General features: G+C 40.0%; 1 protein-coding gene and 2 pseudogenes across 1 annotated transcript in view; 2 read left to right on the top strand and 1 right to left on the bottom strand.

The window, feature by feature from the left end:
* Positions 1–13,217, top strand: part of LOC133755642 (zinc finger protein 717-like) — a 44,607-nt gene that overhangs the window by 14,008 nt on the left and 17,382 nt on the right. The gene's annotated exons all lie outside the window — the stretch shown is intronic.
* Positions 2,144–2,397, top strand: LOC133755643 (apelin receptor early endogenous ligand-like; annotated as a pseudogene).
* Positions 5,641–7,956, bottom strand: LOC133755645 (vacuolar protein sorting-associated protein VTA1 homolog; annotated as a pseudogene).

Raw genomic sequence — 13,217 nt, 5'->3', positions numbered from 1 at the left:
GGATTGATCGACTGGAGTTCTTTGTGATTCAGTTTGCGTTTTTCTGTAGAGTGAAATATAGTGATTTGGGTAAAGTATCTCATCTTCTAGTAGATGATTCCAATTGGCTTTCTTATCCATCTACTTCACATCACAGGTGATTCCCAAGACAGGTATTGGGCTCTATCAAATAAAAAAAAAAAAAGTAGTCTCTTCAGAGTTGATGTATTTCTCCTGGAAAATTGGAGAAATGTTTTGTAAGAATCAGTTCATGGAGGATGTGTACTCCCCTAATAATGAGACTGAAGTGATTCCCTTTAATTGCCCCTCCCTGAGCTAGTTCTTGAGGCTCATTGATCAGGACAAGAATGCTAATATTTATAGGCCAATTATGAATGATGCATGTTTGTCTTACACATGAGATGTCTGCAGATCTGTTTCTCAAGGCCTTTAAGATAAAATAAGAAAATTTTGTAACAAAAGAGAAGGTTGGCATTGCCTGTTGCCTTGGTCTAGGATCTGTGCATTTATTACCCACTTAGTACTCTGACTCCTATTGTGCGCATCTCCTGATGGTTCTTTTTTGGCCATTCCTGTGTCCAGATTCCTTAATGGGTGACAATCTTTGTCCAGACTTCCAGTCTGATAACTCAGCCCAAATTGGAGTTGACTAGTTTGTGTACCCACTTTAGGATTAAGGTGGTCCAAAACTGCCAGTGCCCAATGACTGGGCTGCCTTTATGCTCACTCAAGAGGTAAGACTCTGGGCACAGGTCTCAAGTGGTTTGTTTGGTCCTCTTCCCTTTATCTCCCTGGTGACCAGGCTGATTCTCAGGTAGGCAGGGAACTTGTTGGCTCACAGAAGTCTCAGATTTCTGTTTTGCATTCATCTGCAAAATATTTGAAAGTTTCCTCTTGGATCACCAAAGTCCTGAGTAGGGAGTTTTATTTTGTATTGAGATGTGTCTTTATAAAGACAGGTGTCACTGAAGACTGTGTGTCCTCAGAATTAACTGAACTCACCCAGGCCTGGATGGGGTTCCAGGATCCTTGCTTCAGGCTGAACATTGCCTGCTGTTGTGAGCATTTGGGTGGGTACCAGAAAATGGAAGAAATCTCTCCCCCACTCCATCTCCCCCTGTCTTTCAAATAAAATGAAAAACAGATAAAAATTAGGAAAAAATTACTTTTTCCTTGTGTCCTAAGGAAAAAGTAATTACTGTTGCTTCAGGTAGAACTCATTTGTACACTTCACAAATACTCATCAATCTCAGGTTAAAGGTTTGTTGATCACTGCTGGATGGACTGCCTACTCAGCTCCCATTCTGTAATGCATCCCCTTCCATCATCTGCAGTTCACTTTGGGTGCTCATAAAACACCAAACTGCCTGCTGACTTTGCAGCCCTGTGTTCTTTATGCATAGCTTGGCCATCATCTCACTTTATTTAGCAGCATGCTAATTTTTATGAGTACTTCACAGGCAAAGAATAATGAATTCATTGATTTTCTCTGAGCTTTTGCCCTAAGTGGTTTATTTTCTGAAATTGATTTTGGGTGATATGTAGCACTTTGCTAGATTAGAAGCTGGGGTGCAGAATTTGATATTAGAGAAATAGGGCTGTCACTGCCACTTGCACTGTGCCCCACCCTGCAACCTATGCCTGCCTTTGGATTCTGTTTTTATAGTGTTGGAATGAGGCAGTAGTGATTCAATAAAGGAATAAATTTTCAATTGTTAAACATTTTTATTTTTATTAATACAAAGAGAACAGATTGCATAAGAATGTAATTCCAGAAGAACATAACCATACTTCTCTATTTCCTCCTCCTTTCTTCCTTTCTCTTTTTAAGGATTTAATAAGCTGGCTTTTTTCCCTAACCTAGTCTTTATCCCTTCATCTCCAGCCTTCCTGTCCATTTGTTACTACTTTACAATCTGGTACTTTAAGCTTTTTCCCCCTTCTTTCATGCATGTTTTTGCCTACTCCTACCCCAATTCCAAAGAAGGAAAAATGAATAAAAATCATGATATTGATTCAATGACAGGAATCCTATCCAGAAATACAGAAAAAAGTTACCTCCTTTTTCTTTTTATTAACAATTTATTATTGATTTACCTTTCTGGAAGAGGCAGCTGGAAGTTCTCCGAGGTCTGTCCTTAGGATGTGAGGAGAGCCAGAGATATTGGATAGACTCTTTACAGTCTGTTTTACTGTGAGAGATGTTGTTCCACTTGCCTGTGGCAGAAAAAAATGAAATTTCAATGATTTTTTTCTGCATTACTAATTTTTATGATGAGTCTTTTCTTTATCAATGGATAGAGACCTGTCAAATTTGCCATGAGCAAAAAATTTCACAGACACAACTGCTTCCAGAGGAGATGCATGCCTCTCCATTCCCATGTGGCCTTCCCCTGAGATCTCCATGTGGCTTCTCTTGGTCTCCTGAAAGCAAAGAGAAGATTCCAACCACAGAAAAAGTTCACTACGACAGTGGTGTTGTTTCTTGGAAATTCCTGTCCAAAAAGTAATCATTTAAGAACACCAGGGGCATTTTATTAGTTTCACAGGACTCTCTTCTTCCTGGCTTCAGTGGAAAGGAAAAATAACCAAAGTTGAAGTATGATTCTAGGCAAAGCACAATTATTTTTCTGCATAATGAAAATCCTCATTTTTTTCTGCACATTGTTAGTCTTACGTGGGTTAGAAAGAAAAATACCATTTAATGTCTTAGAACTCTCCAGTGTTAAAAAGTGCAAGAATTAAAAATTGCTATTTTATGCTCTTATAAAGCTCCAAAAGCATTAACATTGTGCATTTCTGGGTGATTGGAAAATTCTAAATTTGAAGTCAATTAATTGGCTTTGCAGAGTAGGAAGAAAATAATTGGTTTATTAATTATTTATAAAGAGAGACTATGAGAGAAGCTATTCATTGCTACCAATTGTCTATGATAAGCTTTAGTGTTTATGAAACCATGATTCATTTTATTTTATGAACTATGTCCACTTGAAGTTGCAAAAGAAAACATACAATAGTGGTTGCAATTCACTTTAACAGATTTTTTGAAATATTTTATTTATTTATTTGAGAGGCAAAGTTTCTGACAGTGAGAGGTAGAGACAGAGAAAGGTCTTCCATCCATTGGTTCACTCCCCAAATGGCTGAAGAGCCAGAGCTGCTCTATCCAAAGCCAGGAGCCAGGTGCTTCTTCCCAGTCTCCCATGGGTACAGAGGTTCAAGCACTTGGGCCATCTTCTACTGCTTTCCCAGGCCATAGCAGAGAGCTGGATTGAAAGAGGAGCAGCTGGAACTAGAACCGGTGCCCATACGGGATGCCGGTGCTGGAGGTGGAGGATTAACCTACTGCACCATGGCGCTGGCCCCACAATTCTCTTGAGAACAGAGACATTTATTCCTGAGTCTTTTACTCTTCATATATTTATGAGATGATGTCTGATTTCTTTTGGAGTTCTCTTTTGTTCTTTGATTATTTTCTATGACTAGTTTCTTAAAAGGACTTGCATTGTTAACATCTACAGTTAGGCCAATGAAGTCCTGACAGGGCACTTGTCTCTAGAATTAGAGGAGTGCTCATCATTCTCATACTGTGTTCTGTCGCTGTTCAGCCTGTGACAGTGAGACATGTAAATAAAAAAATAGAAATTCAGCATGTGGTTATCCCACAAGGAATCTTACCTTGTCTGCATCTGAATAATTGTGATAGCCAGGTGTTTTTAAGTTGCTAAATATTCTCCTAATTTGTATTTATTTAAAGACTATTGACTTAATACCATAATTTTTATTACCATAAGTTGATTGCAGATAAGGAATTTACAAATTCATACCTTGACTAGAAGTTTTACTTTGTAACAATCACAGACTAGCAGAACTCATAAACCATTAACCCTCATTTTTCTAAAATAAGAGGTTGTAATTAATATGAGTATATAAAGAATATATTTTTTGGGATGGCGCCATGCTCAATAGGCTAATCCTCTGCCTGTGGCACCAGCACACAGGGTTCTTGTCCCAGGCAGGGCACTGAATTCTGTCCCAGTTGCTTCTCTTTCAGTCCAGCTCTCTGCTGTGGCCCGGGAGTGCAGTGGAGGATGGCCCAGGTTCTTGGGCCCTGCACCTGCATGGGAGACTGGGAGGGGGCACCTGGCAGCATGGTGCGCCGGCTGCAGCATGCCAGCCACAGTGGCCATTGGGGGCGGTGAACCAACAGAAAAGGAAGACCTGTCTCTCTGTCTCTCTCACTGTCCACCCTGCCTGTCAAAAAATATATATATATATTTTTAAGATTTTATTTATTTATTTGAGAGGTAGAATTACAGACAGAGAGAGGGAGAGACAGAGAGACAGGTCTTCCTTCTGTTGGTTCACTCTCCAGATGGCTGCAATGGCCAGAGCTGCACGGATCTAAAGCCAGGAGCCAGCTGCTTCTTCCTGGTCTCCCATGTGGGTGCAGGGGCCCAAGCACTTGGGCCATCTTCCACTGCTGTTCCAGGCCAAGCAGAGAACTGGACTGGAAGAGGGGCAGCCAGGACTAGAACCGGCACCCATACAGGATGCCGGCACCACAGGCAGAGGATTAACCTCTGCACCGCAGCACCAGCCCCAAGTACATGAAGAATTTAGAACAGAAAATATACCAACCTCATGGAGTTTATCTCCTTTTCAAAACTTTTAAAAATCTTTAGTATGTAAAATGCTAATTTAAGGTGCTGTAATTAAATTCACACAAACAAGAGATGTTTTAGTATGTTTTACTTCATTATTTAAGTTAGATACTGTTAGGAAATTCTAAATTATTTTGTGGATAAATTGTAATTTCATTTCATAGGTGTATTTGAGTAGAAACACAAGCTTTTATAATCAATTATTTATGTTTAAAACATATGCTTATGTATGTTTTATATTAAAATAACAGCATTTTATGAAGTTTAGATATATCTTGTTCAATACAAGCCTATTTTTTTTTAAGTTTTCTTTAAAAAGAATCTTTGTATTTATTTTTTTAACACAGCAAATTCAGAAAAAAGCATTTGGGAAACCAACATTATTAATACTAACTCTGAAAGCCTTTCTACCTCTTTACTGAATGATTTTTCCTTCTGTCAACTTTAAACTCTAATGAATAAAAATTGTGTTTTGAACATAAGTTTTTCATGTTAATCTAACACTTTAGGGCATTTGTTTTATAAGTCTTAAGGAAAACAATAAGGTAATCTTTCATCTAGACAATTCTGGAATTTTTTATTAGATTTAGAATTTTACAGCAAAGTAATATGATCTCTTTGTCCAAATATTATGGTGTTTAAAAAATTTCTCTTCATGTATGTAAATTAATAAAGCTTATTTCCAATATATATTTTCTGTGTTTTCATTTGCTGAAGCAGGGTTCAAAGGGTGTTTTTAGGATCTTGCCAACATCAGCCCTATGTACCTATAAATTATTGGAGCCATTAAATGGACAATAAAAACTGGTTGAGGCTACTGATGAATGCTTCAAAAGGAATCTGGTACACATAGATTTTATTGTCATATTGAATTCAACTGAGGTCTTTCTTGAAACTGTACTCTTGATAGGCTGAAGACAGAGTAATGGAGTTAATTCTTTATGCCAAAGATACGTGGATCTGTTGTACAAAGGCTTCATTCTCTGTTGATCATCAGTAACTTGAGGTCTTTCTGTAGATTCTGAATGGCAGTGCTTACAGCTTCATATTGCAAAGCACTGGCAGCATATTTGCAGTATTTCTGAGCTCTCACAAAGTCCTCAGGGGTGAGGTGGGTATCGCCTTGGGAAACTGTACTGAAAGTGCAGGATCAATGGCTGGACTACTCTATAGAGTAGGTTGCATAGTATTCCTTGTTACACCGATGCTATGAGGCACTTTTGCTGTTGTGTTGGCTGGGGCATGTGCACCCAGAGGAATCTGTATTCAACTATAGCTGTCTGATGGCATGCTGCCTGGGTCAACTGCTGAAGATGATGATGGCTGAGGTGTGTTGAGTGGGCAGAGATGCTACTACAGCATCTTCATTTTCTTCACCATCAATATCTTCCTCAATTGCAATAGAGCCTGCTTGAGGAGTCTCCTCATTCTTTAAGCAATTATGGATATATGTTGCCTTCCACCTTGCATACTTTGTGTTTCACATTTTCATCAGTGTTATGTTAAACACGGTTATGACATCTATTAAAAGACTTGCAGTATAGAAGAACTTGATCATGTTTTTTGTGAAATAGCCCAGCACAATGTTCATTGTCTGCATATATGAACATTTTCCAAGAATAATTCCCCAAATGAGCAGAACCAACTGCTCCTTGGGTAATAGCTTCATTATCACCCAACTGTTTCTTTTTGTTGTTGTGAAGAACCTGAGCCTGGATCAAGGCACAGCTATTTTAGACTAGGCCTCCATCTTGTAACTCAGGACTGACCAGACCCTGAACCCTAAGGCAAAATCTCCTGAAAGAAGAAAAATAAACTCCCCTTGTGATAAACTCCCCTAGCAACAGCCATTCAGCAGATAGCAGGGAAATACCTGCTATCCAGGTGTCTTTTCAGGTAGTTAAGGTGATTGATAACATTCCAAATCCCTGCAGTTTGGCACGTACACCCTAGCGGCTCGGACCCTATACTTTAGCCAGTCATTTTAAAAAGCATCAACCCCAAAGCCATCCAATCACCTTTACTAGTCTATTCCCAACACTGGATTTACTAATCAATTTTAAGAGATGTTCTTTACATTCTCACAGAATGAGATGATTTGCTGAATGGTGCTATAATGTATAGAATGTCTCTGAAAACCCTGTATAAACCCCACAAAGGAAATGGGATGGATCCTCATCAGAAGAACACTGTGATGATTGGAGGAGTGGACCCTAGCTTGAGTTAGAACAATAAATCTCTTTGCTTTTGCATCATTGAAGTCTCTCATTGGGATAATTGTGTCCCATCCAAGGCTGGTCTAACAGTTGTTATTGTTAAGATTTATTTATTTATTTGAAAGGCAGTTACAGAAAGGCAGAGAAATGGAAGGAGAGTTGGCCTCTGCCATCCTCTAGTTCACTCCCCAAATGGCTGCAATGGCCAGAGCTGTGCTGATCTGAAGCCAGGAGCCAGGAGATTCTTCCAGGTCTTCCACATGTGTGCAGGGGCCCAAGGACTTGGGCCATTTTTCTACTTCTTTCCCAGGCCAGAGCAGAGAGCTGAGTCAGAAGTGGAGCAGCTGGGACTTGAACTGGAGCACATATGGGATGCCAGCACTGTAGGCCAGGGCTTTAACTTGCTGCACAACAGTGCAAGCCCCCCAAATGTTTCTTAAGAGCTCCTAACTGACCTGTTAATTTTGATAAAAATTTATGACACTCAGGAGTTTTATTATCAATATTCATTCTAGTTTGCATGGCATATAAATGACCCCCTTGGTAAAATACATAATGATCAGCAATGGCTGCCAACACCCACCCCTCAGATCAATTCTTGAGCAACTATTCAGTAATAGGCCACCACAGAGCCCTACTTGTCATGCTCCTGAGCCATCAGGTGATGCTGCATGTTCTTTTATTTTTTTAATTTTTTTTACTTTTTAAAATTTTGACAGGTAGAGTTATAGACAGTGAGAGAGAGAGACAGAGAGAAAGGTCTTCCTTCTGTTGGTTCATCCCCTAAATGGCTGCTACAGCTGGCACTGTGCCAATCCAAAGCCAGGAGCTAGGTGCTTCCTCCTGCTCTCCCATAGGGGTGCAGGGCCCAAGAACCTGGGCCATCCTCCACTGCCTTCCCGGGCCACAGCAGAAAGCTGGACTAGAAGAGGAGCAACTGGGACAGAACCAGTGCCTCAACCGGTACTAGAACCCAGGATGCCAGCGCTGCAGGCAGAGGATTAGCCTAGTGACCTGCGGTGCTGTATGTTCTTAAACTGTGGGGAGAGTGGGGGCAGTGGAGCAAGCTTGGCCATCTCCACTCTAGCATATCACCACTTTCTCAAGCCTATACTTTTTTCAAGTACATATTCTTACTTCACAGAAAAACAGTTAAAACCAGACTGACTGTTGTAAAAATAATTCAGTGGTTATAGAAGTCTACTCATACAACATTTAAAATTGTGATTTTAAAAAAAGATTTATTTATGTATTTGAATTGCAGATTTACAGAGAGAGAGAGAGAGAGAGATTGATTGACATCTCTGCTGGTTCACTCCCCAAATGACCACAATGGCCAAGGCAGGGCTAGATTGAAGCTAGGAGCCAGGAACTTCATCCAGGTCTGCCACATGGGTACAGGGATCCAAGCATGAGAGCCATCCTCCACTGCTTTCTCAGGCTCATTAACAGAAAGCTGGATCAAAGTGGAGCAGCCAGGACTCAAACCAGCACTCATGGGATGCCAGTACTGCAGGCAGTGGCTTAACCCACTAAGCCACAGTGCCTGCCCCCAAATGATTTTTGGTTTCTGTATGATAGCCATACTAACTGGGGTGAGAAGAAATCTCATTGTGGTTTCTGTTAGCATTTCCCTGATGGCTAGTGATCCTGAACATTTTTTTCATGTGTCTGTTGGCCATTTGAATTTCTTCCTTGGAAAAATGCTTGTTAAAACTGCATGTTAATATAACAGGAAAAATGGCTGTTGCCCATTTCTTGAACTGGATTGTTTGTTATGTTGTTGAATTTGTTGAGCTCATTAGAGATTTTGGATATTTTTACTAATAGTTTGTGAATGTTTGCTTCCATTCTGTCAGTTGCTTCCTTTGTTGCAGTTCAGAAGCTTCTTAGCTTGATATAATCTCCTTTGACTATTTTTCCTTTTATTGCCTGTGCTTCAGGGGGTCTTTTTCCAAAAGTCTTTGCCTATGACAATGTCTTGCAGAGTTTCCCTGATATTTTCCCCTAGTAATCTGATGGTATCACATAGATTTAGATATTTGATCTAATTACAGCTAATTTTTGTACAAGTTGCAATATGGGAGGGGAGAGGGATCGGGAGAGGGGAGGGTTGCGGGTGGGAGGGAAGTTGTGGGAGGGGGAAGCCATTGTAATCCATGAGCCATACACTGGAAATTTATATTCATTAAATAAAAGTTAAAAAAAAAAACAAGTTGTAATATGGGGATCTTGTTTCCTACTACACTGTGAAGAACAATTTTTCCAGCACCATTTTTGAAGAGATTGTCCTTTCTCCAGAATTGCCTTAAATTTGTTTCTCACAAACTAATTGGTTTTAGATGTGTGGATTAATTTTCAGAGGTTCTATTCCTGTTTCATAGGTCTACATGTCTTTTGGCATGCCAATAACAAGCTCTTTTGATTATAACTGCCCTATAGAAGATCTTGAATTCTGGAATTGTGATGCCTCCAGCTTTGCTTTTGTTAAGATTGCCTTGCATTTCATACCAATTTTGACATCATCTTTTTCCTAACTCTGAGAAGAATGTTGTTGGTATTTTGATTGAGATCACATTGAATCTGTAAATTGCTTTTGGGGGGCTGGCACTGCAGAATAGTAGGTTGAGCCTCTGTCTGTGGCATTGGTATCACATGGATGCCAGTTTGGGTCCCAGCTGCTCCTCTGATCCAGCTCTCTGCTCATGGCCTGTGAAGGCAGTAGAAGATGTCCCAAGTGCTTGGTCCCCTGTATCCATATGGGAGATGAGGAGGAAGCTCCTAGCTCCTGGGTTCAGATCAGCCCAGCACCAGCCATTACAGCCATTTGGAGAATTAACCAATAGTTAGAAGGCATTTCTTTCTGTCTCTCCCTCTCTCTGTCTATAACTGCCTCTCAAATAAATGATTATAAAAGTAAAATTAAAAATAATTTCTTTTGGTAGTATGGAAATTTTGATATTAGTTCTTCCAATTTATGACATGGAAGATTTTTCTTTTTTGTGTGTTTTCTAATATTTCTTTAATGTTTTGTAATTTTTCTTGTAAAGATCTTTCACACCCTTGACTAAATTTATTCCAACCATAAAAAATTTTTATGGTTATCGTGAAAGGCACTGATCTGATGAGTTATTTTCCAGCCATGGCATTTTTGTGTGTATAATGGCTATTGATTTTTGTGTGTTGATTTTATATCTTACAACTTTACCAAGCTTTCTTATGAGTTTCAATAATCTCTTGGTGGAGTCTTTTGGTTTCCCAATATTTAGGATTATGTCATCTGCAAACAGATTACTGGACTTTATGCTTTCTAATTTGTTTTCCTTTTTCTTGCATTCTTGCCATTGCTAAAACTGTTAGTAGTGTATTGAACAGCAGTAGTGATGGAGAGAAACTTTGGTTTCAGATCTTAGTGGAAATGCTTCCATGATTTCCCACTCAATATGATGTTGGTTGAAGATTTGTCATATATTGCCTTGATTGTGTTAAGGAGTGTTCCTTCTATTCCCAACTTGCTTAAGGTTTTTGTAATGAAAGCTTGTTGTTTTTTGTTTTTTGTTTTTTTTTTTTTTATTTTTGACAGGCAGAGTGGACAGTGAGAGAGAGACAGAGAGAAAGGTCTTCCTTTTGCCGTTGGTTCACCCTCCAATGGCCGCTGCGGTAGCACGCTGCGGCCGGCGCACCACGCTGTTCCGATGGCAGGAGCCAGGTGCTTCTGCTGGTCTCCCATGAGGTGCAGGGCCCAAGCACTTGGGCCATCCTCCACTGCACTCCCGGGCCACAGCAGAGAGCTGGCCTGGAAGAGGGGCAACCGGGACAGGATCGGTGCCCCGACCGGGACTAGAACCCGGTGTGCCGGCGCCGCAAGGCGGAGGATTAGCCTAGTGAGCCACGGCGCCGGCCTGAAAGCTTGTTTTTTATCAAATACTTTCTCTTCATTTATTGAGATCATCATGTGGTTTTTAATTCTTTAGTTTGCTAGTGTCACATATCACATTTATTGATTTGCATATGCTGAACCATCCCTGCCTACCAGGGGTACATTCCACTTGGTCCAGGTAAATTATCTTTATGATCTGTTGTTGGATTTTATTAGCTAGCAATTTGTTGAGAATTTTTGCACCTGTGCTTATCAGAGATATTGTTCTTTAATTCTCTTTCTCTATTGTATCATTTTCTGGTTTAGAAAATAAGGTGACACTGGCCAAATAGAAGGAGTTTGGGAATACTCTTCTCTTTCAATTGTTTTGAATAGCTTAAGAAGAATTGGAATTGATTCTGTTTTAAAAGTCTGGTAGAATTTAGCAGTGATACTTTCTGGTCTTGGGCTTTTCTTTGGAGGGTTTTTGTTACTGATTCAATCTCTGTCTTGGTTTTTGGTTTGCTTAGGTTTTCTATATGTCTTCATGACTCAGTTTTGTTATCTGGTATGTTTCTTGATTTCTTCTAGGTTTTCTGATTTGTTGATCATTGTATGTGATGCCCACATTCTATATTACAGTGCTAATATAAGTTTTCAGTGTTCCACTTCCAAACCAGGTTCCTGCTTAATATCTCTGGGAATCATGGGGTAGTGGCTCAAATTCTTCAGTTCCTTTACCTAAGTGCAAGATCTACTACTTATTAGGGGACCTGAGAGCCTGGTCCAGCCACAGCTGTTGCAGACATTTAGAGAGTGAACCAACATATGAAAGACCTCTCTGCTTCTCTCTCCCCACCCACTTTCTGTGTATTTTTCTGCCATTTTTAAAATCATTTTTAAAGCTATTTGTTTATTTGAAAGTCACAGTTACAGAGAGAGAGAGAGACATAGAGAGATCTTCCATCATCTGGTTCACTCCCCTGGTGGCTCTAATGGCCAGTGTAGGGCCAGGTTGAAACCAGGAGCTTCTTCTGAGTCACCAATGGGGGTGGCAGGAGCCCAAGTACTTGGGCCATCTTCCACTTTTTATCAGACCATTAGCATAAAGCTAAATCAGAAGTGAAACAAGTGTGACTTGAACCGGTGACTATATGGGATGCCAATATAACAGATGGCAGCTTTGCATACTGCAGCACACCAGCCCCCTCTCTGCCTTTCAAATAAACAAATCTTTTAAAAAGAAATGAAAATGTACTTAAGATAGTAAAAGTCATCTATTGGAATGATTACATTTTAAAACATTTATTTATATATTTGAAAGGCAGTGTTAGAGTGAGAAAGGGAGAGACTGATCTTCCTTTAGGTTTGTTCTCCAAAATGGCTGCAATGACTGGGGCTAGACCAGGCTGATCTCATAAGATAGGAGCTTCTTCCAGATATCACATGGGTTCAGGGGCCCAAGCATTTGGGCAATCCTTTGCTGCTTTCCCAGACACATAAGCAGGGAGCTGGATAAGTTTGGAGCATCAATATCTGTGACATCCTCCTTGCAGTACAAGGATATAGAGCCCATCTGGCACAATTAACGTCCTGTTTATGGGTGAGCCAAGTATAACAGCTTCCAACTCTCAAGGTTTGGACTAGATGGGTTCTGAGGAATTGTGTTATAACAGATATAAATCCATAATTCTTGGTTTAAGCTTTTGTTAGCAGATAATGGCTGTGACTACTTTGGGTCTCTGGATTGTCACCAGTGAAGGCATCCAGATTAATAGTAATGAGATCAACAGTCAGCAGAATGATGTCCAGCTGAACTTAAATGGTTTTTCTTTTTTATTGTTAGAATAGTGACCTCCTGCAGTACCCTGGCATCTGGACATAGACAGTAGACATTGGAAGCCGTCCCCTTTGCCAAATGGAGTATGCCAAGTTTTGGGTCTATCATTTATTAAGGAGGCCTTAGTAGCCATCCTCACATTTTACTGTTATATATCCATGGCCAAAGTCCTACTAGACATCAAGGTTTGTTGAATCACAGGCTCAAGGTGTGTAGGTGACTGTTTTTCCAGTATAGCACACTTAATAGCCATCTAATTTAATTTTACTGGCACATAGCAGGGTTCCAAGAGAGGTTATTTCTTGCATCACAGCCCTTGAGAAGTAATGGATATCATAGATGATGCAAAGAATTTAGAAGGCGTATGAGCTCCACAAGTGAAGAAGTCACTGAGAGCACTAATGATAGTGCCTACATGATTTAATTTGACTGATTTTAGCACTTTTCATTGGAAAGGGGCCATTTAAGCTGGGCTGATTTGTAGCATCCATGACAATTAATTTTTTAAATGAGGCATGCATTGCACCAAAACCCAGGAAGGACTAAAATGTATTAGCATCGTATGTTCTGCACAAGTGTGTCAAACAGTCTCATTGAGGGAGGAAGTCATCAATGTGATATATTCTGTGCTCTGATAA

This window comes from Lepus europaeus, unplaced genomic scaffold, assembly GCF_033115175.1.
Source record: "Lepus europaeus isolate LE1 unplaced genomic scaffold, mLepTim1.pri SCAFFOLD_66, whole genome shotgun sequence".
Classification (NCBI taxonomy): domain Eukaryota; kingdom Metazoa; phylum Chordata; class Mammalia; order Lagomorpha; family Leporidae; genus Lepus; species Lepus europaeus.
Note: the sequence above shows the minus strand (reverse complement) of the source record. Positions and strands in the feature narration are given on the sequence as shown.